The sequence below is a fragment of the Dromiciops gliroides genome, chromosome 1 (assembly GCF_019393635.1).
Source record: "Dromiciops gliroides isolate mDroGli1 chromosome 1, mDroGli1.pri, whole genome shotgun sequence".
Classification (NCBI taxonomy): Eukaryota; Metazoa; Chordata; class Mammalia; order Microbiotheria; family Microbiotheriidae; genus Dromiciops; species Dromiciops gliroides.
Genome location: NC_057861.1, coordinates 725797272 through 725821096, shown reverse-complemented (window position 1 = coordinate 725821096; position 23825 = coordinate 725797272).

Below are 23825 nucleotides of genomic sequence, written 5' to 3'. Positions count from 1 at the left end.
CAGAAGACTCCAAGGTCACCCACTGCATCCTGGGCCATCACCAGTCCTCTTGACTTCTGTCTTGCCACTGGACTTTGAGGACTCGGGAAGAGATGGTTAGGTTGACAACTTTGTGCAGCTCTGCCTCACTCGAATCCCATTCCCACACAGGAGTCAAGACATCACCCCATGATGTCACTGGTCCCCTTTGAGAACAAAGGACAAACAACAATGAGGTGGAACTGAGAAGAACCAGGCATGAGCAATAACCTAGGCAAGGCACAGAATCAGAAGATGAAAGAACCTCCATGTCTGTGAGCTCCCGTAGAGAAACATAGGGAGGTGCCTTCTCTTGGGTAGCTAATGCTACTGATGCTCTCATTTCATTCATCATTCATTAGTCATCGTGTCTCTTGTTTGTCTAAGGAATGTAAGTGTTGTCAACTCCTCTGAATTTCAGTGCCCTAATACAAAGTTCCTCTCACCCCACAGAAGTTATAGGTCTCTTGGTCAGGTAGGTTCCAAAGCTGTTCCACATGGGGAATCTTCCTGAGGATGGTGATTGGCTGGACAGAGTGGATCAGGGATATTTGTGAAGACGTTCCTTGAGGGGGTGAGAATTTAAAGTTCTGTCAATAATGGGGAAATTTCCTCTGTCCCTGTGACTGACACTTCATTTCCCCCAGTGACTTGGACATTGTGAATGGCTATCCTCTCAGCCCTCCTTGGGTCCTAGAATTTAGAAGGGACCTTTGAGGTCACCTAGTCCAACATTTTCATTTTACAGATGAGGAAACATCCTTCCCCTTGAGAATGGAAATCTGAAAAATTATTTGTTTTCTCCAACATGGCCAAAACATCCCATCTGCCCAGCTTTCCTTAGCAGTGTCTCCTATCAGGGCTCAGCATCACCCCATCCAGAGCGGGTTGATACACAGTGTACTGAGCCAAATGTTCTGCCCCCAGGGATCCTAGAGATAAGATCTCCTTGGGGCAAACGAAAAATCTTATTGAAAACAAGAGGACATAAATCCAGAACACTTAGCCAGGAATCTTCCCTGGATTGAGTGCAGAGTTAAGAAAACATACAGAGACATAAATAAAGGGCAAGAGATCAAATCTACCAGATATCTACCAGATATAAACATTTATTAAGCATTTATTATTACTATTATTAATTACCAATGTTACCATTAGTAATTATTACTATGGACCAAGTACTGTGTGAAGAGCTGGAGATGGAAAAAGGAGTTTACAATCCAGTGGGAGAAGACAGTACACAAAAAGGAGGCTGAAAAGAAGGGAGTGCCAGAGGCTACCAGCTTGGGGACTTGATAAAGATAATGGTGGAATCCAAACCAAGCAGAGCAGCCGGTGACAAATGAAGAGATGGCTGGGATTTCGAGCCCTCTATCAAGGGAGATGATGGGAGTAGGCTTTTGCTCCTCTGTCCAGTAAGTAGCTAGTAATGTGACCTTTCCAATGGAGAGAATGTCCTAAGGATCAAACAACAGTGCATGTGTAAATGGGGTTTGGCCCATGCTTACCCCACCTAAGAGGTCCTCATCCATACAGCAGATGTTAGGCAGCTACTTTGGGAGACTAGAGGACTGGAGCACATGTTGGCATTCTGTGTTGGCACACCAACCACACGCTTCAGGAACAGCCTTTTTTCCATCAACCCATGTATCCGAAATGCTCTTGTATTTAAAATGGCCTGACTCAACAAAGGTAGTAACGGGTTTTTTTGTAGCATTGGTATCTGACAGTGAAAGTGACTCCTTCACTCATAGGTGACACCATGAGGTAAGGGAGAAAGACCCCAGGGCCTCCTTCTGCCTCCCCTGAAGCCACCTGACCCCCAGAAACAAACCTGAGTCATTGGTCTTTTTGATCATTTTTTTTTCTCCTCTGGGAGCAGGGAATGGAGTCTCTGATGCAGTCTGGGAGTTTAAAACACAGAGATCTAGGGATCCAGGTTTCCAAGAATCCAGGGCAGGTGTTACAGGCATCCCAGCAGCAATGCATTGATTAGGTCAGTGACACTTAGGGTCTTTCAGTAAACATTTATTAATTGCCTCCTCTGGGCCAGGCCCTGTGCTAAACACTGAGAATACAAAGAGACAAAAAACCACCCCTGCCTTCAAGGAGTTTGCAATCTAATAAGGGAGAAAATGGGCAAACACATATATACAAAACAAGTTCTATACAGGAAAATAGGAAATAATTATTAGAAGGAAGGCATCGGAATTAAGAAGGGTTGAGGGGGCAGGTAGGTGACACAGTGGATAAAGCACTGGTCCTGGATTCAGGAGGACCTGAGTTCAAATCCGACCTCAGACACTTGACATGTACTAGCTGTGTGACCCTTGGCAAGTCACTTAACCCTCATTGCCCCACAAAAAGAAGAAGAAGAAGAAGAAGAAGAAGAAGAAGAAGAAGAAGAGTTGAGGAAAGCTTCCTGTAGAAGTTGGGGTTTTAGGTGGGACTTAAAGGAAGCGAGGGAAGCCAGTAGTCCAAGCAGAGGAGGGAAAAGCATTCCCGGCATGGGGAGAATCATGAAGCCTTCTTTGTGGAACAGCCAGGAAGCCAGTGTCACTGGATTAAAGAGTACATGTAGGAGAACAAGGCATAAAACAACCAGAAAGGTAGAAGGAGATTAGATTATGAAGGCCTTTGAATGCCAATCAGCATTTTATAATTGCTCATGGAAGCAATAGGGAGCCATTGGAGTTCATTAAGTAGTGCGATGATATGATCAGACCTCCATTTTAGGAAAATCACTTTGGTGGCTGGAGGATTCATTGGAGTGGGGAGAGACTTGAGGCACACAGACCCCCCTCCCCCCCACTAGCAGCTATCACAATATCACAGTGTGTGGTGATGAGAGCCTGTATTAGAGTGGTGGCAGTGTCAGAGGAGAGAAGGGGGTGGATTTGAGAAACCTCAAAAAGGTGAAATGAGCAGGTCTTGGCAGCAGGTTGGATATTGGGAGTGAGAGAGGATCCAGGATGACAACCTGGTTGTGAGCCTCTCTGAGGGACTGGGTGGGTGGTGTTGCCCTCCGCAGTAATAGGCAAAGTAAGAAGGTGGGAAGCTTTGGGGGAAAGATAATGAATTCTGCATTGGACATATTCCATTTAAGATGTTTACATCCCGTTCAAGATGTATGAAAGGCAGTTAGAGACTCAAGATCGGAGGTGAGCGGTAAAGGTGGGTCAGGATAGGTAGACTTAAGAATTATCATCATAGAGATGAAATTTGATCCCAGATTAGGGTCCTAGACTCCAGTCTAGCTCTCTTTAGATTGGAGGGACCAAAGCTGGGTGGAAAGTGAGCTAGGCTATTAAGCCTGATCCCCACCTCCTTGAGACTGAGGTGGTATAAAAAGATTATACTCCTTGAGGTCCAGTGGGATTTGTTTGTATGTTTGTTCTTGTTATAGCTCCGAAGGAGTAATTATTTGTAGAAGGTAATCCTATGCTGTGATTAATGAGACTAGGGTGCTAATCACAGGACCCCTAAGAATAGGGGGAACAGAGAGAAGGGCTTTCACCATAGCAAAGATTCCTCAAAGTAGGTGGGGGTGGCATGTTATATTTGTAATATATTTTAAATTTTACTTGTCAATACAATATATTTAACTTAATATATTTGTTATATAACAGATAAATCTAGAGATGAAAGAGCAGGGCAACCAAGCAAAAATACTTTGAAATATATTTTTTTAAAACCCTATGTACTTGCAAAGGCTTAATTCTAAAGTCTCCTAGCAAAATATTCTGGGGACTCTGAGTACACAATCTGACAAACTAGAATGATGAGTTCGATCCAGTGGTAAATGTTGAACCAGTTCTCAAAAAAAAAAAAAGTACACAAGATACACTTTTAATTTCAATCTGCATTATTAATATTTTCTCCATAACTTTCTTCAGTTGAGACAACCCACAGAACAAGAATGAAGCCCTGATTCTGTAGCGTTTGACAATTCCTGAGATCTAAACGCTCCCACTAAAAATTTAATAATAGGTTCTCAAGAGACAGTAATAGTTGGCTCCAGTAAACCCCTGGTTGAATCTAATAAAAATGAAATGAAATAGAGATTAATGTAAAATCTTGCATTTGGGTTAAAAAAAAACAATTTCACAAGTACAGGATGTATAAAACATGATGAGCCAAGAGTTCACGTGAAAAAGTTCTGGGAGTTTTAAGGCAATGAAAATTCAAAATGAGTAAGTCAACAGTGGGACAGGGCAGCTAAAGAAAATGACACAAGCGTAGGCTGCAGTGACGAAGGCACATCTGGAACAAGGCAAGGCATAGCCCCAGTATACTCTGCCTTGATCAGACCACATCTTGGATATTGTCTTCATTTCTGGGTGCCGTGTTTTAGAAAGACAATAAATAAAGCTGGAAGTAGAGGAGGAGGTGGCAGGGCAAGCAGATAAGGAGGGACTGAAAAACCACACCAGTCTGAGCATTGGTTAAAGGATGTGGAGATGCTTAGCCTGGAGAAGATTTAAGGGAGGAATTATAAATGAATGAAAAATAGTTATTAATTCTATTTCAATTCAATAAACATTTATGAAGTGCTTGCTATGTGCTAGTCACTATGCTTAAGTGCTGGGTATAAAAAAAATATTAAAATAAAAAGACAGTCCCTGCCCTCGAGAGGTTTACAATCTAATCGGGGAAGAAAATACACAACGGGAAGTTGAAAAGTGGTAGGGACCAGGAGAGGCAACTGAGGGAGATGAGGTACTGAATACCAAAAATTGACTCAATCTGCTTGGTGATAAGACTTCAGCTGATCAGTTTATGGGCGGGGGAGGGGAGGGGAGGCACGATGTTCTATGGAGTTGAAACTAATCAGAGGCAATGATAGAAAATGAAGTTATTATTAAGCACTTACTGTGTGCCAGGCACCTACGCTACGTGCTGGGAATACAAAACAAGCAAAAATAAATTCCCTCTCCCTGAGGAACATAGGAGATAACATAGATAGGGGAGCTGGTATTGGGAAGTTGGAATTGGAATTCCAGATGAAGTCAGTTGTGAGGGAAGGTAAGGGAAATGGCAAGGACCTGGTAGAATGGTATAAAGATGGTCAAGAAGTTGGGTGTTGGACCCATGACCAGGGGAGATAAGGTGCCATCTCACCAATCAGAGTCCAGGGTCCCAAGGGCAGAAATCTGAGTTCTGGTGAGAGAAGAGAAAGCCAGAGTATATGTGGTACGGCTTATTTATCTAGATGGCCAGGGAGTAGATGGTAGCAGACTGTCACCTATTCCACATTCAGTTCTCATGGACTCTCTTGCTCTCTGTCTCTTTTGTCTGTGTGTGTGTGTGTCTTTTTCTGTCTTTGTCTCTTACTCTCTTTTTCTCTGTCAATCTCTCTCTGTCTCTCACTGTCAGTCTCTGTCTCTGTGTCTGTCTGTCTTTCTCTGTCTCTCTCTGTTTCTCTGTCTCTGTCTCTCTGTTGTTCTCTGTCTCTCTCTCTGTCTCTGTCTCTCTGTCTCTCTGCTTCTTCAAAAACTTGAGATTTTGGGAGGTAAGCCAATTTTAAGAATCTTTCTGCCTACATAATGTTTGGACATGCCCTTAGGCTATTTCAAGTTTTCCTCACCATCTCAACCCTACACCCCCAGTAGCCTCTACCTAATGTGTTAAAATTGAGTGGAAAAGTTCTGAGATTTGCAGTGAAAGTCAATCATTCTCCACAACCAAGGAATCAACAATTAAGAATAATGTACTCCACCCCCTGACCCCAAGCAAGTTATTCAATACCTCACACATCAAGGGACTCTTCCTGAGTGATAAGTCCTCAAAGCCAAAGTCTTCCTGCCCCTGGGCCTGGTGGTAAATCCAAATAAATAAGTATCTTTGAATAAACCCTGAAGCATTTAATTATATCTTGGGAATTTCAGGTCTCTGAAGCTCCCTTTTTTACACCACCAGTAAATGGACCAGCAAGTTAGAGGCAGAAAATCAGCGACGGAGAGGGAAATAGACAAAATCAGAGACAAAGAGACTGAGAGAAAAAGAGAGACTAACAGAAAGCAAGAGAAGAGACAGAGAGAGGAGACAGACAAAGACATAGAAAAAGAGACTGAGTGAAAGAAGAGACAGAGATACTTAGAGGGACACCTGTTGTTGTTCATCCTTTATTCTAGAAGAGGACCGATGGCATTAGGAGGGTGGTCTTGACTTGCAAGTCAATTAGCATAGGACCTGAGTTCAAATCTGACCTCAGACACTTAACACTTACTAGCTGTGTGACCCTAGGCAAGTCACTTAACCCCAACTGCCTCACCAAAAAAACAAAACAAAACAAAACAAAAAGCAAATCAATTGGGTTTAAGTAAGGCAGAGCTGTACAAAATCATCTGCCTCACTCTCTCCTCCAGAGTCACTGGGGTCCAGTGTCAAGACATAGATCAGAACTCCTGGAAGGAGCACCAGATTAGAGAGAGACAGAGGGGAGAGATAAAGATAGAGAGGCAGTGGCAGGGATGTATTGTAGCTTTCCTAAGATCTTGCCCGTGGGGCTCAGGAGAGAAAAATTAATGGCACCCCATAGACCACGTGACCTCCGGAGTGGATGAAGCCCAATGTTTCTTCGACCCAAGTGACCCAACCTCTTGGATGGAGGAAAAGGAAATTCCTGGACAATGCTGAGCTCTGAAGAATTCTGAAACCAGCTTCTAGATCAAGAAGGGGGGGGGAGTCTTGGAACATCACCACCCTCTTCAAGAAGAGCATATGGTCGGGGGCAACTAGGTGGCAAAATGGATAAAGCACCAGCCCTGGATTCAGGAGGACCTGAGTTCAAATCTGGCTGGCCTCAGACACTTGACACTTACTGGCTGTGTGACCTTGGGCAAGTCACATAGCCCTCATTGTACCGCCCCCCCCCCCCCCCCCCCCCGCCAAAAAAAAAAAAAAAAAAGAGTGTGTGGTCTTAGAATTGAAATTGAAGTTGGAATTCAGTGGAACACAAATTCGGACTTTGGCTCTGCTAATACCGTGAGTTATTCAGACGATGCAGGTCCAATGTCAAAGGGCTGATGGATGCCTCACCGGCATCCTTGTTCTTTCTCTCCTAAGGAGAGACCACGCCTGTATGTTAAGTCTGAAGATCTGCCTAGGTCCTTGGGTAAAGTCACCCGGCTGTCGAGAGTTTCATCTCCAGCAATCCTCAATTCATTTTTCTTCTGGAAGAAGTCCAAGCCCTCGGGAGACTCCTATAAAGGCAGAAGCTTCTAGAAGTTCCTGAATTAGACGGGAGACTCGCTGGAAACAGGATGAGATCTTTACCATCCCTGGCTACTCTAGGCTGTTTTGCATTTTCAGTGTGACTTGGGGAGGGAGGAGGTGAAATAAAAACTATTCGGTGACTGCTTCCTGCAATGCTTGCCCCTCCTCACCTCTTACCTCCTTCCTTCTCTGGCTTCCTCCCTTTCCAGGTCCCCTCATGCCTGCCCTCTGAAATCACCTCCCCTTCCACTGTAAGGATTTTGTATGCACACAGTTCTCTGCATGTTGTCTCCCCATTAGAAAGTGAGCTCATGAGGCAGCTAGGTGGCGCAGTGGATAAAGCACCAGTCCTGGATTCGGGAGTACCTGAGTTCAAATCCAGCCTCAGACACTTGATACTTACTAGCTGTGTGACCCTGGGCAAGTCACTTAACCCCCATTGCCCCACAAAAAAAAAAAAAAGAAAGAAAGTGAGCTCACCAAGGGCAGGGACTGTGTTCTTGCCTTTCTTTGCAACCCCGGCCCCTAGTACAAATGCTTGGTATCTAGTAGGCGCTCAATAAATGCTTGATGTGGATAGTGATGAGGGGAACTATGCCACCTTGGATGCTTTTGTGGCAGCTGGAGCCCTTTTACCCACATCTTTGGAGACCTAGTCGTGAACTCTATTCTGAGGTTCCCAGAGGAATCTATGGTAAAGGGGAGAAAATCAATCAAAGAGACATAATGTTGGAGACGCCCTCAAGTTTAACCTGGTGTGTGTAAATCCTGAGCCATGGGTTACTTAGCAATAGCCCCAATTAAAACTGAAAGGAGGCCTGAGTCTTTCTGTGATCAACTTGTTTAGAAAAGCGACCCTTTCTCTTTTGGGCCTAAGTCAGAAAATGACAGTCCACACAATGCTTGCCAGTCTCTAGGTAACTGATGAGAACAAGACAAGCCCGATCCTCTGCCTCCTGCATGCCGAAGCTGCCTCTTTCACCACTGACCCCTGAAGGCCCGGGTGCTCTCAGAGGCCCAGGAACGGAGCTATCAAAAGACCCAGGCAAGCTGACAAGCCTCTGGGAAGCACTGGCTGTCTCCTTGGGCAGCTCTGCTCCAACGCTTTTCATCACTGCCTCAGAGCTGCGGGCCAAAGATGTGAATAGAAGACCGATCTCAAGGGAGAAATTCAAGGATGTTAAACCCAGCCTCTAAATCAGAGGAGCTGGACCGGAGGGCAGGTGCTGCAATAGAAAACCTCTCCCCAGCTGGGAAAGCCAGAGGACCCAGCACAGAGGGAGGAGGGGCTCACTCTGAAGCAAAGCACGGAGCTGGGGCCTGGGAGGCTGGCTGCCTTCTTACCCTTTTTTTCCCTTACACTTTGGAACTTGATGGTTTTGTGAAACAAGAGCCAAGGAATTTCAAGACAAGTCCCATGCTCCTGCACACGTGCCTCTTTAAGAACATTGAATTTAGCATCCAAGGACCTGAGTTCAGATTCTAATTCTATCACTGACCACCTGACTGAGGTTGGGCAAGTCGCATAACCGCTTTTGGCCTCAGTTTCTTCCTCTGTAAAAATAAATAAATTGGACTAGATGACCTTTAAGATTTATTCCAGGGGGCGGCTAGGTGGCACAGTGGATAAAGCACTGGCCCTGGATTCAGGAGTACCTGAGTTCAAATCCGGCCTCAGGCACTTGACACTTACTAGCTGTGTGACCTTGGGCAAATTACTTAACCCCCATTGCCCCGACAAAAAAAAAATAAAAAGATTTATTCCAGTTACAAATCTCTGGTCTTATGACAATTCAATATGTCGTATATGTATTAAACATATACATAACTATAATTATACACACATATATATTAAACACATTTATCACACACCCATGTTTAAGAGTGGAGACAATATCCATTCTTCTTATTCATCCCCAATGGAATAGACACATTTCAAGCCAAGGAGAAGGGAGATCTACTCTGGTAACTGCTAATATATCATCTAGGTAGTGCCCTACTTCTTCAACCCTTGGACTATCAGAAATTTCTGCCAGGATAATCATGCATCTTTGCACAATGTCTCTCTTAAACTGGACAGCTACCCACGTCCTGACCTTGAGTCATTAAAAGTCATGCAGACACCCCTAGTCATCTCTTGCCCCCAATACACAGCTACCCCTTTCCACCCAGTCAAACATAGTGACAAGTCTACCTTCATAGAAGGGGCAGATAGGTATCGCAGTGGATAGAGCACCTGCCCTGGAGTCAGGAGTACCTGAGTTCAAATCCGGCCTCAGAAACTTAACACTTACTATCGGTGTGACCCTGGGCAAGTCACTTAACCCCAATTGCCTCACTAAAAAAAACAAACAAAAAAAAGAAGTCATCTAGTCAAAGCTCGTTGTTTTTCAGATGAGGAAACTGAGACCCAAGTTCACAGGGCTCAAACCTGGCTTCTCAGATAATCCTGCCTCTGGGGCTTCTACTTGTGCAACCTTGGGATGTCATTTAAACTCCATCCTTTTGATTTCCTCCTCAGCAGAAATGAGGGGATTGGGTGCGATGACCCCTGTGGCCCCTTCTCATTCTAGAGAGTTAGGATCCTAGAAGGCTGAGGTCCTCAGACTCCTGATTTAGTGAAAGAAGGGGGCAGCTGAAAAAAGCTTCCAAATGGTCACCTCTTTAATTCTGAGAATTCAGCGGCATTTGGTAGAGGGGCAGAAGCTAAGGAGCTAGGTGCCTACCTTGACTGAGGCCTACAGCACATGGGAGGACTGTTACTCTGGCAAGCCCAGAGGGCGGGGACTATTTTTGCTTTTTCCTTGTTTCCCCAGTGCTTACCCTATGCCTGACACAGAATAATCAAAGAGCTTTTCCATCCATCAAATGCTTTCTAAATGCTTGTTCATTGGTTGGTTGGTTACCTGATTTCAGGGGAGAACAGAGGGGAAGGCCCAGGGCTTGGGACACCAGGCCAGGAAGAGAGAAGGGTACAAGTACTGAGGAGCAAGAATGAAGACAGAATTTGCCCACTTCCTCATTTGCCAGGAGTTGACTTTACTTACTCTTGTTACAGGTGTTTCTTTGTGTTGGGAGGCTGAAATCCAAATTATCCTTTTGGCACATGTTCTGCACATTAAAAAAAAAAAAAAGGTGATCTTCGGTGTAGCTAGGTGGTGCAGTAGATAAAGCACCTGCCCTGGATTCAGGAGGACCTGAGTTCAAATCCGGCCTCAAACACTTGACACTTACTAGTTGTGTGACCCTGGGCAAGTCACCTAACCCCAATTGCCTCACCAAAAAAAAAAAAAAAGTGATCTTCTACAACCAAAAGTGTGGAACTAAATCTGCCCTTAGCTTATTGCCACTCGGGTGCTAGAACACCAGAAAACTCCAGGTTAATTGAGCATCCTGAAAAAGACACATTATCTCAGGAACTGGGGAAAAACTCTAAAGTCACCTCATTAAAACACCTATAAAATGTTACAGATGGGGAAACTGAGGCCCACAGAGATAAAGAAACTTGTCAATGGGCAAGAAATACTTAGCAACAAAGTCAGGATTCGAACCCAGGTACTTTGATTTCAGAGCCAGGATTCTTTCCTGGGTAACTGCAATTTCACTGCAAAGTTTGCAATAGGTTTTCCTCACAAGCCCATCAGACGAAAAGTGCGATTATTATACCCATTTTATCAATAGAGACTCTGAGGATCGGTGGTTCAGTGACTAGCCCATGAGACACTTACAGCTAGTAACTGCCAAAGCCAGAAGACCAGCTATTCCCAATGTGATTTTACAGTTGAGGAAACTGAGGCAGGAAAGAATTTAAGTGGCTTGCCCATGTGATGACACCCAGATTAGAATCCAGTTCTCTTTTGAGTCCCAGGTCCCAAATTTCCTTCCATTTCCTTTTCAACCCAGGAACCCACCTTCTTGGGGTTGCTCCTACGAAAAACACTCGCCCCCTTCACCCCCCCCCCCAAGCTTTTCCATGGTTGTCTTCCATGCCTGGGATGCTCTCCTTCCTCATGTCTGCTCTCAGCTAAAGCCTCACCTTCTGCAAGAGACCTTTCTCCATGCCACTTAGCCAGTATGTAGTGCGGAGCTGTTTGAATGTTGGACCTCCCGGCCCCCCATTTTGAATGGGGGTTTCTCGAAGACAGGGACTGTGGGTTTTGCCTTTCTTTAGGTCTCTGGTACTTAGCACACAGTAAGCGCTTGATGCATGACAGTCTGATTTTCCCCTTTGACCAGGCTGGTCACCCCAGTGGCGGCTGAGGAAAGGGTTAATCCTTCCAGGCTCCCCGCTCCCCTCCCTTCCCTCTCATCTCCGCCGGGAGTCCCTAGGGCTGACGGTGTAATTGCCCAGGCGGGCGGGGCTCAGCTCAGCCCAGCCCAGCTCAGCCCAGCTCAGCTCATCCTGTCCGGCCCGATCCCGGGCCTCTGGCTCTCTGGGTGCCCCCAGAGTCCCAGCCCCAAACCCGGCGGACCAGCGGCTCCGCGGAGCAGGGCCTCAGAGGCCCGGGAAACAATGGCCCGTTCTCCAGCCAAGGCCGGGGCGGGGGCGGGCGTGGAGGCGGGTGGAGTCCGGCCAGAGAGGGATACGGACTCCGGCCCTAGCTCCGCTCCGGGCTTTTCCGAAGCCCGGCCGAGAACCTGAGGTTTAGCAGCTTCGGAAAGGTGATCCCCGGACTTGGGAGAGGCGGGGGAGGGGCTGCAGCCCCTTCCCCTCCCCCCATCCTCCTCTCCCCAGGGCTGCAAGCCAGTGGGGAGCCCAAGGAAGGGCTGCCCATTGCCCAGGACTGAGTGCCAGGGAGGAGAGGAAGGGGGAGAGGGGAGGCGAACTTGCTGGGGCCGAGTCCAGGCGAGTGGAGGTGGCAGAAAGGGCCAGGCAGGGCAGGGGAGGACACCCAGGGCACCATCCTGGGCACCTGCGGAGCTGCTAAAGCCTGTGGTTTCTCTCCCTCACTCACTCTGTGCTTACGGCTCTGTGAGCCAAAGGTGTGAAGGGAATGAATGGCCGGTTAAATGCTGCCCTTGGGACCTTCTGCGGAGATTTTTACTTGGTAGCTGCGGGCTCTCCAAAAGCCCTTCCTTGGGTTCTTTCCCACCTCCCCCAAAATCTAACACCCAGACCTTGCCCCTTGACAAATAACATACCTCCCATCCCCCCGTGGGCCTCAGGTTCCTCATTCAATCAACAAGCATTTATTAAGCGCTTACTGTGTGGCCGGCCCGGTAGCAAACACTGGAGATACAAAGGCAAAAAAAAACCAGTAATCATTTATTAAGCTCCCACTGTGTGCTGGGGATACAGAGAAAGAGAAAACCCACCAGCAGCAGCAGCTGCAGCCAGCTCTCAAAGAACTCACAATATAACGTGGAGAAAACAACAACCCAACAACTACTACAAAGTACACACATCCGCATTTGTGAAATGAGGGCTCGGTCCCTTTCGGTCCCTCTAAATCTCTAACCCCACGACCCCTCTGGGCCTCGGTAAAATGAGGGAGTTAGACTAGAAAGGGGTTCTTCATCCTTTTATGTGTCCTGGACCCCTTTGGGAGTTGGTGAAGCCTGTGGACCCCTTTTGTCACTGAAAGTGCTCAATTTCAGTTAGAAATGAGTGAAGATGTGGGACTTTTTTCCCCATTCAAAGTTCCAGGACCCCCAGGATAATCAGTCCGGAGGACCCCATGACTAAATAATAGTAGCTAACATTTCTATAGCACTTTCAGATTTTCCAAGGGTTTTTAGATACGTGATCTCATTTGATTCTCACAGCCCAGGGAAGAAATGGAAACAGCGGTTAAGTGACTCGTCCTGGGTCATACAAAGCAAATATCTCCGGAAAGATTCAAACTTGGATCTTCCCTGCCTTAAACAATTAGACTTCCCTTCCAGTTTTAAATCTACGATTCTAGGATCCTCAGATCTGGCTTAGAACGCTACTCTTTCTGAGGAAGCCCCTCAGACTTCCAAACCTTCCCCCATCCTCCTCAACCAGACATACCAGTCCCATTGTATCATTCCCTCGGGGCCCGGGTCTCCGCAGATTTACAGTCTCCAGAGGGATTCAGAGGTTAATGTGTTACCCCTCTGGGGAGAGATATTTACATTTTTATGGGGGCCTCCTGGGGAAAGAAACGCTTAGCTACTAGGGCTGGAAATTTCAGGCTCTGGTGACTGGCTGGTGGGGGAAACCAATTCTCATCTGACATCCGGAAGCGGTAAAAGGGCACGCTTAGGAAGCCATTATTTTCTGCGAGAATAGTCCCTCCTTGCTTCCCCCTTTCCCTCTCCGTTTCTTCCCCCCAGCATCCCTTGTGGGCCGAAGACCCGGCTCCTGCCGCAGTCTGCCAGGTGTCTCAGAGAGAATTGAATTCCCTCCTGAGTCATTGAAAAGTCAAACCCTCTGGAGTCGAGAAAAAGTGTTTAGGGTCAGCATCCCTATCTGGTATCTAAATTCCCTGGCATGGGGCCAATGATGAGGGTAAAATAAGATGGCAGAAATTGTCATGTCATATCTCCCGGTGTATTTTCCCAACTCTTATTCCTCCCCCTGCTGTTGCCTCCTCTCCCCCTCCCTCCCAAGATTGAGAAATAAATGCAAGGTTTTATTTTCCTCTGCAAAGTTTTCTCGCTGGCAGAGGGCCAGCAAGAGCAGTCCTGAACCCTCTGAAGGCCAATAAAGTCATCGAAGTGGCGTAACCCGGGTTTAATTAAAACCCAATGGCAGCCTCGAGGTACAGGGGAGCTGCAGAAATTACGATCCTGGCTCCCACACTGCCTGCAGTCTGCACTACCCCACCTCTTCTTTGGGACAATCTAAGAAGGAATTTGCTAAACAAATTCATGGTGTGACCAAGACTGCAGAAGGAATGTTTAACATCTCCAAAAAGTCTTTCCCTTCTCCGGCTAGGAAGAATTGGTGTGCAAACATTCATCCGTTCATTCCTTCAAGAAGTATTTATTTGTTTGTTTGTTTTTCTTTTCTTTTTCTTTTTGCAGGGCAGTGGGGGTTAAGTGACTTGCCCAGGGTCACACAGCTAGTAAGTGTCAAGTGTCTGAGCTGGATTTGAACTCAAATCCTCCTGAATCCAGGGCAGATGCTTTATCCACTGCGCCACCTAGCTGCCCCAAGAAGTATTTATTAAGCGCCTACTGTATACCGGGTCCCTTTCTCAGCGTTGGGGACACCGGGACAAAAAAGGATACATACATAATGACTCCTCTGTTCCTTAAAGGTGGGTTGTTAGTGCTTTTGCTTGGCAACCCTGTTAGTGATTAGAATTCACCAGATACATTTCTTCTAAATGTTTCGTGTCTGAATTTTCACTAGCCTCCCTCACCTCCACCTCCTTCTAGAAGTAGACTCCATCTTCCTTACTAAGCACAGTCCAAATGCCACCTCCTTCTAGAGGTATTTTCTGGTAATAATTACAAGCATGATTATTATAGTTAGCATTTATATAATGCTTAAAATTCACAAAGTACATTACACGTGATTTCATTTAACCCTCATGACAGCTCTGTGGGGTAGGTGCTAGCAATATTCTTATTTTACTGATGAGAAAACCGAGGCTGAGAGGTTAAGTAACTTCCCCAGGGTCACACAGCTAGTGTTGGTCTGAGGCAAGATTTGAACTCAGGTCTTCCTGAGTGTAGCATTCTATCCTCTGGACCATCTGCCTACCCAACCCCAGTTGTTAGAGCTCCCTGCTTCTTGAGATTATACTTACTTACCTGCATACATATCCCTTCTGTTCAGTAGAATGTAAATTTGTGAGCAGGAACTCTTTCTTTCTTTCTTTCTTTCTTTCTTTCTTTTTCTTCCTTCCTTCCTTCCTTCCTTCCTTCCTTTCTTTCTTTCTTTTTTTTGTATCCTCGGAACCCAGAATAGTGCCTTGCACATAGTAGGTACTTAAATTATGATGAATTTAATTAAATCCTCTCTGTCTTTTCCTCCAATTCATTAACGTGATCAATAAACATGGGTTTTTTCAACCTTATTGATACCTTTTGACTTCACATCACCTTCATTTCTGAACATATCCATCTCCCTTTCCTGACGCAGTCATCCCTTATAACAAAGAATAAAAAATTAAAGAAAAAGAAAAAGTAGTTCAAGGAAACTAAGCAACAAATCCTTGGAATCTGAAAGTATATACAATGTCCCATAATCCTCTGGGGCAGGGCACAGTAGATTCACTCCCTTGTCATTTCTTTGGGTCAAGCTTGAGCATTATAATTATATAGCATGCAGTTTCTATTTTTGTTATTGCTGATTTACTGTTGTAGTCATTGTGTATATTGTTTTCTGGGTTCTGTTTACATCACTCAATATCAGTTTCTATGTTTCCAATGTATCTCTTATATTCATCATTTCTTACCATTCGGTAATATCCTGTTACATCCATATACCATAATTTGTTTACCCATTTCACAATCAATGGGCATCTACTTGGTTTCAAGTTCTTTGCCACAATTTTAAAAAAAGGTACTATTGATATATTGGACCTTTCTATCTTTAACCTCCACAGGGTACATACCTAGCATTGGGTTTCTGGGTCAAATGATATGAACATTTTAGAATAATTTCCAATTGCTTTCTAGACCCATTCACAACCCTACCAACCATCTATAGTTTTTTCTGCCTTTCTACAGTCTAACCAACAGAGATTCTTCCTATCTTTTGTTTGCTTGGTCTATTTGTTGGGTGCAAAGTGAAACCTCAGTGTTGTTTTGATTTGGACTTCTCTTATTGGGGGCACCTAGGTGGCTCGGTGTTTAGAACACTGATCCTGGATTCAGGAGGACCTGAGTTCAAATCCAGCCTCAGACACTTGACACTTACTAGCTGTGTGACCCTGGGCAAGTCACTTAACCCCAATTGCCTCACCAAAAAGAAAAAAGTGGACTTCTCTTATTATTAGTGATTTGGAACAATTTTTCATAGGGTTGTTCATTTCAAGAAGCTTTTGTTAAATGTCTGCTGTGTACCTGTCCTGTTCTTATACTTTCTTACTTCAAGGATCTACAATGTCTTTCAATGGGTATGCCATTAATGAATCATAACTGCCTGTGATTCAGTAAGTGGTCACCCAGTTTCACCCAGTTTTACCTCCACACCATGGTAAGGAATTGAAGGATATTTATTTGTATGATGTCCTAAGTGAGACAAAACACAGTCCTTGCTCTCAACAAGCCTGCATTATTGTGTAAAGTACAAGGTAGTTTTCATTGCAAATATTAAAAACTAGCTGGTTATGATGCCATTAGTTTGCTGACAGAGCACAGCACCAGAACCAAGCTGAAGATAGCATTCTACCCATCTTTCATCCCATGAATGCAGTCAGTCACTGGTGGTGCCTGTCTTACCATATGTCCGCTGATCAATATCTGCAGTGTGACTATGGGGACAAGAAGAGCTGAATGAAAGGGGAGCAACTAGGGGAGCTTTTGTATTCTACATTAAGAGAAAACCGTGATCTTCCACAAGTCATATCACCCATCTGGGGGTCGTTTTCCTCATCTACAAATATGACAGGGTTGGACTCCATGTTCTCTCCTAGTCCTAAAGTTTATGCTCTTATCAACTTTAAGTCACATCAAGTCAAATCAACAAGTATTTATTTATTAAGCACTCACTACGTGCCAGGCACTTGCTAAGCACTTTAAGGAGTAGAATAGCTCCATTCCCAGGAACTGGAGAATAACACCTTCCCAGGAGTAGCTCTATATGTGCCTTGCAATCTCTGTCTAAAGGTAACTGGTTACAGGAGCAGCTAGGTGGTGCAGTGGATAAAGCACCAACCCTGGATTCAGGAGGACCTGAGTTCAAATCTGGCCTCAGATACTTGACGCTTACTAGCTGGGCAAGTCACAACCCTCATTGCACCACCAAAAAGAAAAACAACAATCACCTAAAGGTAACTGGTTACAGAAAAGAAAATTTATAGAGGATCTGTGTATGAGTTTATAGTATCATTGGAAATTAGCAAAAGAAATGATGATAGAGATCACAGAAACGCCTGGCAGCTACAGACTCTAACCTCCTGGTACCTTGGCACACCTGGCACCTATGAGATCACAGAACCATCCATTTAGAGCTGAAAAGAGACTTAGAGGTCATCTTGTCCATCCCTCTCATTTTACAGATGAGGAAACTGAGACCCAAGAAGCTAAGCCTATACAGCTAGTTGGTAGTAGATCCAAGACTACATCCCACATCTCTAATTTCCCAGTCGAAGACCTCATTGCTTAGCCAAAGAGCCAGGGACCCTGAGTTTGAACCAGAAGATGTCTTACTGAAAACTGCTCAAAGCTATCACTTGCAATAGAGAATGTCTGTTATTAATTGGGGGGGATGATTGATCAATCGGCATTTATCAAGTGCCTACTATGTGGTAGGCACTGTGCTAAGTGCTGGGGATACAAAAGAGAGTCAAAAGATAGTCCCTTCCCTCAAGGAGCTCACGATCTAATAAGGGGAACAAATCAAAAGCTATGAATGGGAAAAAAAGAAATAAGAGGAAGAAAGTGCTGGTATTAAGAGGGGTTCAGGAAGGCTTCTTATAGAAGATGAGATTTAGATGGGACTCAAAGGATGTCAGAGAGGTCAGAGCAGAGGAGGAGGATCATATCAGGCATGGAGGACAGCCAAAGAAAATGCCTGAAGCTGAGGTGCCCTGTTTTATTTGTGGTACAGCTAGAGTCGTTGGAATATGTTTGGGACTCAGGTGTAAGAAGACTGGAAAGACAGGAGGAGGCTGCAGAGGCCAAACAGAGCATTTGGCATTTGATCCTCAAGGTGATAGGGAGCCACTGGAGTTTGTTTGAGTAGCGGTGATGTGATCAGACCTGAGCTTTGGTGGCTGAAGGAAGATGGATTGGAGTGGGGAGATTTGAAGCAGGTGGATTCCCCAGCAGGCTATTACAATAGGGGATGGGGGCCTGCACCAGAGTGGTGGCAATGTCAGAGGAGAGGAGTCATATTCACCAGATGTTGTGAAGATGAAATCAACAGGCCTTGGCAACAGCTTGGATATGAGAGATGAGAAATAATGAGGAGTCTAGGATGACTTCTACGTTTGGAGCCTGAGGGACTGGGAGGATGGTGTTGCCCTCTCCAGTAATAGGGAAGGTAGGAGGGGATAGGATGGTGTATGTGTCAAGTTAAATTCTTCTGAAGTCGTGGAGTTAGAAATGATTCTATTACTTAGTCATAAGAAGGTAGGAAGAACTTTAGTATAGGATAGGTAGTAAAATGTCACGACCTATTGAGCCACTGAGTCAGGATATAAGCAGATTTGTTTTATATGTACTTCTAAGTAGTTGTTCTTTGTCTGGATTCTTAAATTCTCTTCCCAACCCCCCTCCCCAACCCCGCCCAGAAAAGACACTCTATGAAACCTGGAAAGAGTTATATGACCTGATGCAGAATGAAGTGAGCAGAACCAGGAGAACATCTGATACAATGACAACATGGTAAAGCAAAGAAAACTTTTTAAAGATTTAAGAATTCTGGGGGTGGCTAGGTGGCACAGTGGATAAAGCACTGGCCCTGGATTCAGGAGTACCTGAGTTCAAATCCAGCCTCAGACACTTGACACTTACTAGCTGTGTGACCCTGGGCAAGTTACTTAACCCCCATTGCCCCACAAAAACACACACACACACACACACACACACACACACACACACACACACAAAGATTTAAGAATTCTGATCAAAGCAATGACTAATCCTGACTCCAAAAGACCAGGAATGAAGCCTGCTTCCCACCTCTAGGCAGAGAGGGGCTAGACTAGAGGTACAGACTATGATATACATTTCCAGATATAACCAATATATGGATGTTTTCTTATTTAATGTACTTATTTATTATGAGGAAAGATGTCTGGGTTTAACAAATAGCATACTCACCTTTGGCATGGAAGACATGAATTCTAATCCTGCCTCAGAAACCTACTAATCACATCATCCTAGGCAAGTCACTTAACTCGTTGGTGCCTCTGTTTTATCATTGATAATTTGAATGGGTTGATTTAATGGCCTCTAAGTTTTTCTATAGCTATAAAACTACAATCCCAAAAGAAGATGAGGAAGAAAGGGGGAGTGCTGAGGGTAATGTTACTTTTTAAAATGTTAATGAAACATTTTTTAAAACACACAAGAGACATAGACAAGGGGGGAAGAGTTATTACTACCATTAATATACATATTTTAAAAGAAACAATCCACGCATAATAGTCATAGTTTCACATACCATCTTATTTTTCTGGGTTTCGTATGCAGAAAAATTTGTGTTTATTGATGTTTTTAAGTTTATAATTTTTTAAAAAAAGAAAGTTTGGGGAAAATATTAAGGGTAGAAGGAGAAAAATAAAACTTCAGAAAATTCAATATTGGATCCTGGAGTGTGTGGAGACAGGAGAGGAGAAAATCAAAGAAAGAAGTAGAACCTCAGGAAGAAAACTCATAGATGGTGTCAATGGCAGAAGAGGTAGAACAGGGTGACAGCGAATGAAGGTTTGGGCACATCAGATCTTTGAACCTAAGGAGCCAATCCATCTCAGGGTCCCAGGAAATTCAGAAGGTTTGATGCTTAGAATTCAGATAATCAGGAAGTGTAAGGCAACTTGGTCTAATGGAAAGAGCCAAGTCATTCCCCTTCTCTGGGGTTCAGTTTCTCCATCTGTAAAATGAAGGAATTGGGTTTAATGTCCTCCAAAGTCCCTTCCAGCCTGAAATTTATGATCCTATGATCCTCTGAAAGATCCTTAAGAAGCAAGTCCTAGGGTTCAAGGTCAAGGCCGATCCCTTGGACAGACTTCTCAAGAGACTCGGAGAGGTCTTTAAAGGAAGAACTGGTATTCTGGGAAGCTGTGTTTGGTCCCAATGAGGTCTAGGTCTGGGGCTGGGTCCTTGCATCTTTTGTCGCTGTTCATCCTTTGTTTTTGAAGAGAACCAATGACATCACAGGGTGATGCTTTGGCTTGCATTCGAACTGGATTTAAGTTAGGAAGAATGACAGGAGATTGTCAGCCTCACTCTCCCAGAGCCATTGAAGTTCTGTGGCAGGACAACTGTCAATGGCCCAGGATGCACTGGATGACCTTGAGGTCTTGAATTCCTGACCAACCTGAAGGCTTCCTCCACATCCCCTGCTTCAGCCCCCTTCATGACTGTTGGAACAATTTTTTCTTATCCACCCATTCCACCAGAGAAAGTCTTCACATGCTTGGGGTACACATTCCCTTAACTCAATGGCAGGTCCAAGACCTGTCAGTTACCTGGTTTAGCCTACTTCCAAGACAGTTTTACCCAGGGTGTGGTAGCTTCACATGCTACGGCTTCTTGGAGCCACAGGTGAGAGATGGACACCCAAAGTGGACGAGCAACCCTGAAAAAGGCTGAGCAAGCCTTCACATGAGAGCTGCTAGACCTCAGGGAGGTAGATCTTTTGTACACTCTTCCCTAAGGCTACACTGAAACCCTAGAAAGCATTCTAAGCATTTAGGATGGGGTGGAGAGACATTTTTCAGCAATAATTCTCTCCCTTTGGGCAAAATTTCCACCAAGAGAAGAAAGAGGAGACAGGAAATGAAACCTTAACATTCAGTCCAAAAGAGATGAACTTCAAAAGAGGAAGAGGAAGAGGCTGTTTCTGGCAGTTGGAAGAAGGTGATATAACACAGATGAGCTCCAGGGAACAAGAGTACTCAGAGCCGAGGTCACCGGTTCAACATTTTTGGTTTCGTTTTTCTTTTAAAATCTGTTTTTATTAATGTCTGTTGTGCCTACCTTGCTATCATTTCCCATCTACCACCAGACTGAACCACTGAACCTACCCTTGTGATGAAGATAATTAAGTAAAAACACTCAGTACAGAAGCATGGTCTTTTTTTTTTTTTTTTTTTTTTGGTGAGGCAGTTGGGGTTAAGTGACTTGCCCAGGGTCATACAGCTAGTGTCAAGTGTCTAAGGCTGGATTTGAACTCAGGTCCTCCTGACTCCAGGGCTGCTGTTCTATCCACTGTGCCACCTAGCTGCCCCAGAAGCATGGCCTTTTAAGGTAGTCCCCTACGTCTTTGCTGTAAGGGAAGAGCACAGTGGATGGAGAGTTGGGTCTGGAGTCAGGGAGACTCATCTTCCTGAACTCAGATCTGGCCTCAGACACTTTTACTAGCTGTGTGACCCTGGGGAAATCACTTAACCCTGTTTCCTCATCTGTAAAATGAGCTAGAGAAGGAAATGACAACCCACTCCAGTATTTTTGTCAAGAAAGCCTCAAATGGGGTCGCAAAGAGTTGGGTGTGACTGAAAAACAACAACAAAAAAGTAGGTTTGGTTTTTCTGTTACTTGAAGTTCAACTTCCTCTTGTCTTTTCATTTATATACCTATATATGTATATGTATGTATATAATTTATATTTTATAGTCAATGTGTTATGTAGTTCTTTTCCATAAGCATTTGTTAAATGACTATTCTCGTGTCAGGCAATGTTTTAGCCATAGGGGAATGAAAAGACAAACTTTAAAAAAAAAATAATTCTTGCCCTCAAGGAGTTTACATTCTATAAGGAAGAAGGGATAAATAGAAATGCAAAAATAAATAAGTTGTAGTGTACAAGCTTTGGACTCATTCTACCAATCCCCATTCATATTAGCTAGTCAGGTCCCCAGGACATATCTAACTACCTCTCTTTACCTGGTTCTAGAGGTAATCCTGAGGGGTTAGGAGTGTCTTTCTAATGCTATTGTTCCCAAGCCCCCATCCAGTTCATTTCTTCTCCCTCCTCAAATATCTATCAACTAGTCACTAGCTCCTCTACCATCTAACCAGTGATTGCTGCCCCAATATAATTTTGACCAGTTTATCTCTCCTCAATTTCAATTAACCAATTAACACTGATTAGCTTTTTTTATTTTTTATTTTTATTTATTTATGTATGTATGTATGTATTCATGCATTTATGTATTTATTTGTTTGTTTGTTTCGGGTGAGGCAATTGGGGTTGAGTGACTTGCCCAGGGTCACACAGCTAGTGAGTGTCTGAGGCCGGATTTGAACTCAGGTCCTCCTGAATCCAGGGCCAGTGCTCTATCCACTATGCCACCTAGCTGTCCCACAGTGATTAGCTTTTATGGAGATATAAATAAAAGAAGAAAAGCAAAAGATAATGATTTACTGGACATCTAAAGCCCAGACCTTGCAATCAGGAAGACCTCTGTTCAAATCTGGCCTTGGATACTTTATTAGTTGTGTGATCCTGGGCAAGTCACTCAACCTCTGTCTGCCTCAGTCTAATCATCTGTAAAATGAGGATGATAATGGTACCTACCTCACTGTGTTGATGAGCGATATTTGTACTGTGCTTTGCAGACCTTACAGCAATATATAAATGGTAGTCATTTGATAACCTATGGAACCAAAAAGCAAATACCTCTGAAACCAGGAGCCCATTTTCCTCTAACACCTCAGCCCCTGGAAAGAATGGATTTGTATTTAAAGTGGTGACTAGCACCATTTTTCCCCAGCAAATCGGGGCTGACACATGGCCATGAGCTGAACTGGGCTGTTTTCTTGTCTCTGCTGTTAATCTATTCTTTCCTGCTCTCGGATAATAGAATACTGGAACAGGTTAATGGAGTAGGTTAGAACTGTGAATCTTGAAGGGTCAGGAAGTCCACCAACCTGAGATGTAGGATTTGTTATTCCTATCAGGGTTTGTTGGCAGGCAAATCCAATTCACCAATGTAGCCCTGAAGTACAACCCACTTGCTCCAGGACTGGCTTTTTGGGTGAGAGGATGGGGCAGGGAAGAGAGATATTTTTGTATTTCTATTCTCCATAGATCATCTCAGGAAATATCCCTTTGTAAGAGCTAATTGCTGTCAACTAACAACTTAACTAAGCGATATTGGAGCCTTAATCATTGGGTCAATCAGTGAAATAGGGTAGATCCCAACTGTAACTGGGGCTCAATCAGATAGCATTAGAAACCACCCCAAACCCTCAGGGTAACTTCTAGAACCATAAGGGATGGATACAGCCACTCACTAGAGACTCAACATGCCAGACTGAGTGGAAGTTAGGATAACGACCCCCAGAGTTTAAATGGGCTGCATTAAGTTAGGAAGTAAAACTAGTTTCTATGCTGTTTATAGGTATTGCCTGGGACCACCAGGCATACTGATATCTTTACTCCTGAGCTTTACAAGGACAAACAAGACTCACGTTTATGATTTTGTTTTTGAAGTGCCCATAAGTTTACTTGAAAAGCGCTGTAGTCCACTGCAGTCAACCACATAACCTCCAGCTGTGTTCCCACCCTTTATCACCCACTGATGGAGCTGATTCCCCTGAGAATCACTATTCTTTCTTTCCTAAATCCAGTTTTCTCATCTGTAAAATAACGGGGTTGAATTGGATGGCCTCAGAGCTCCCTTCTAGCCTCAGGAATATCCTCTGAACCTCTACTCTTAAGATCCAATGACTAGGGGACAGCTAGGTGGGCCAGCCCTGGATTCAAAAAGACTTGAGTTCAAATGTGGCCTCAAACACCTGACACTTACTACCTGTGTGACCCTGGGCAAGTC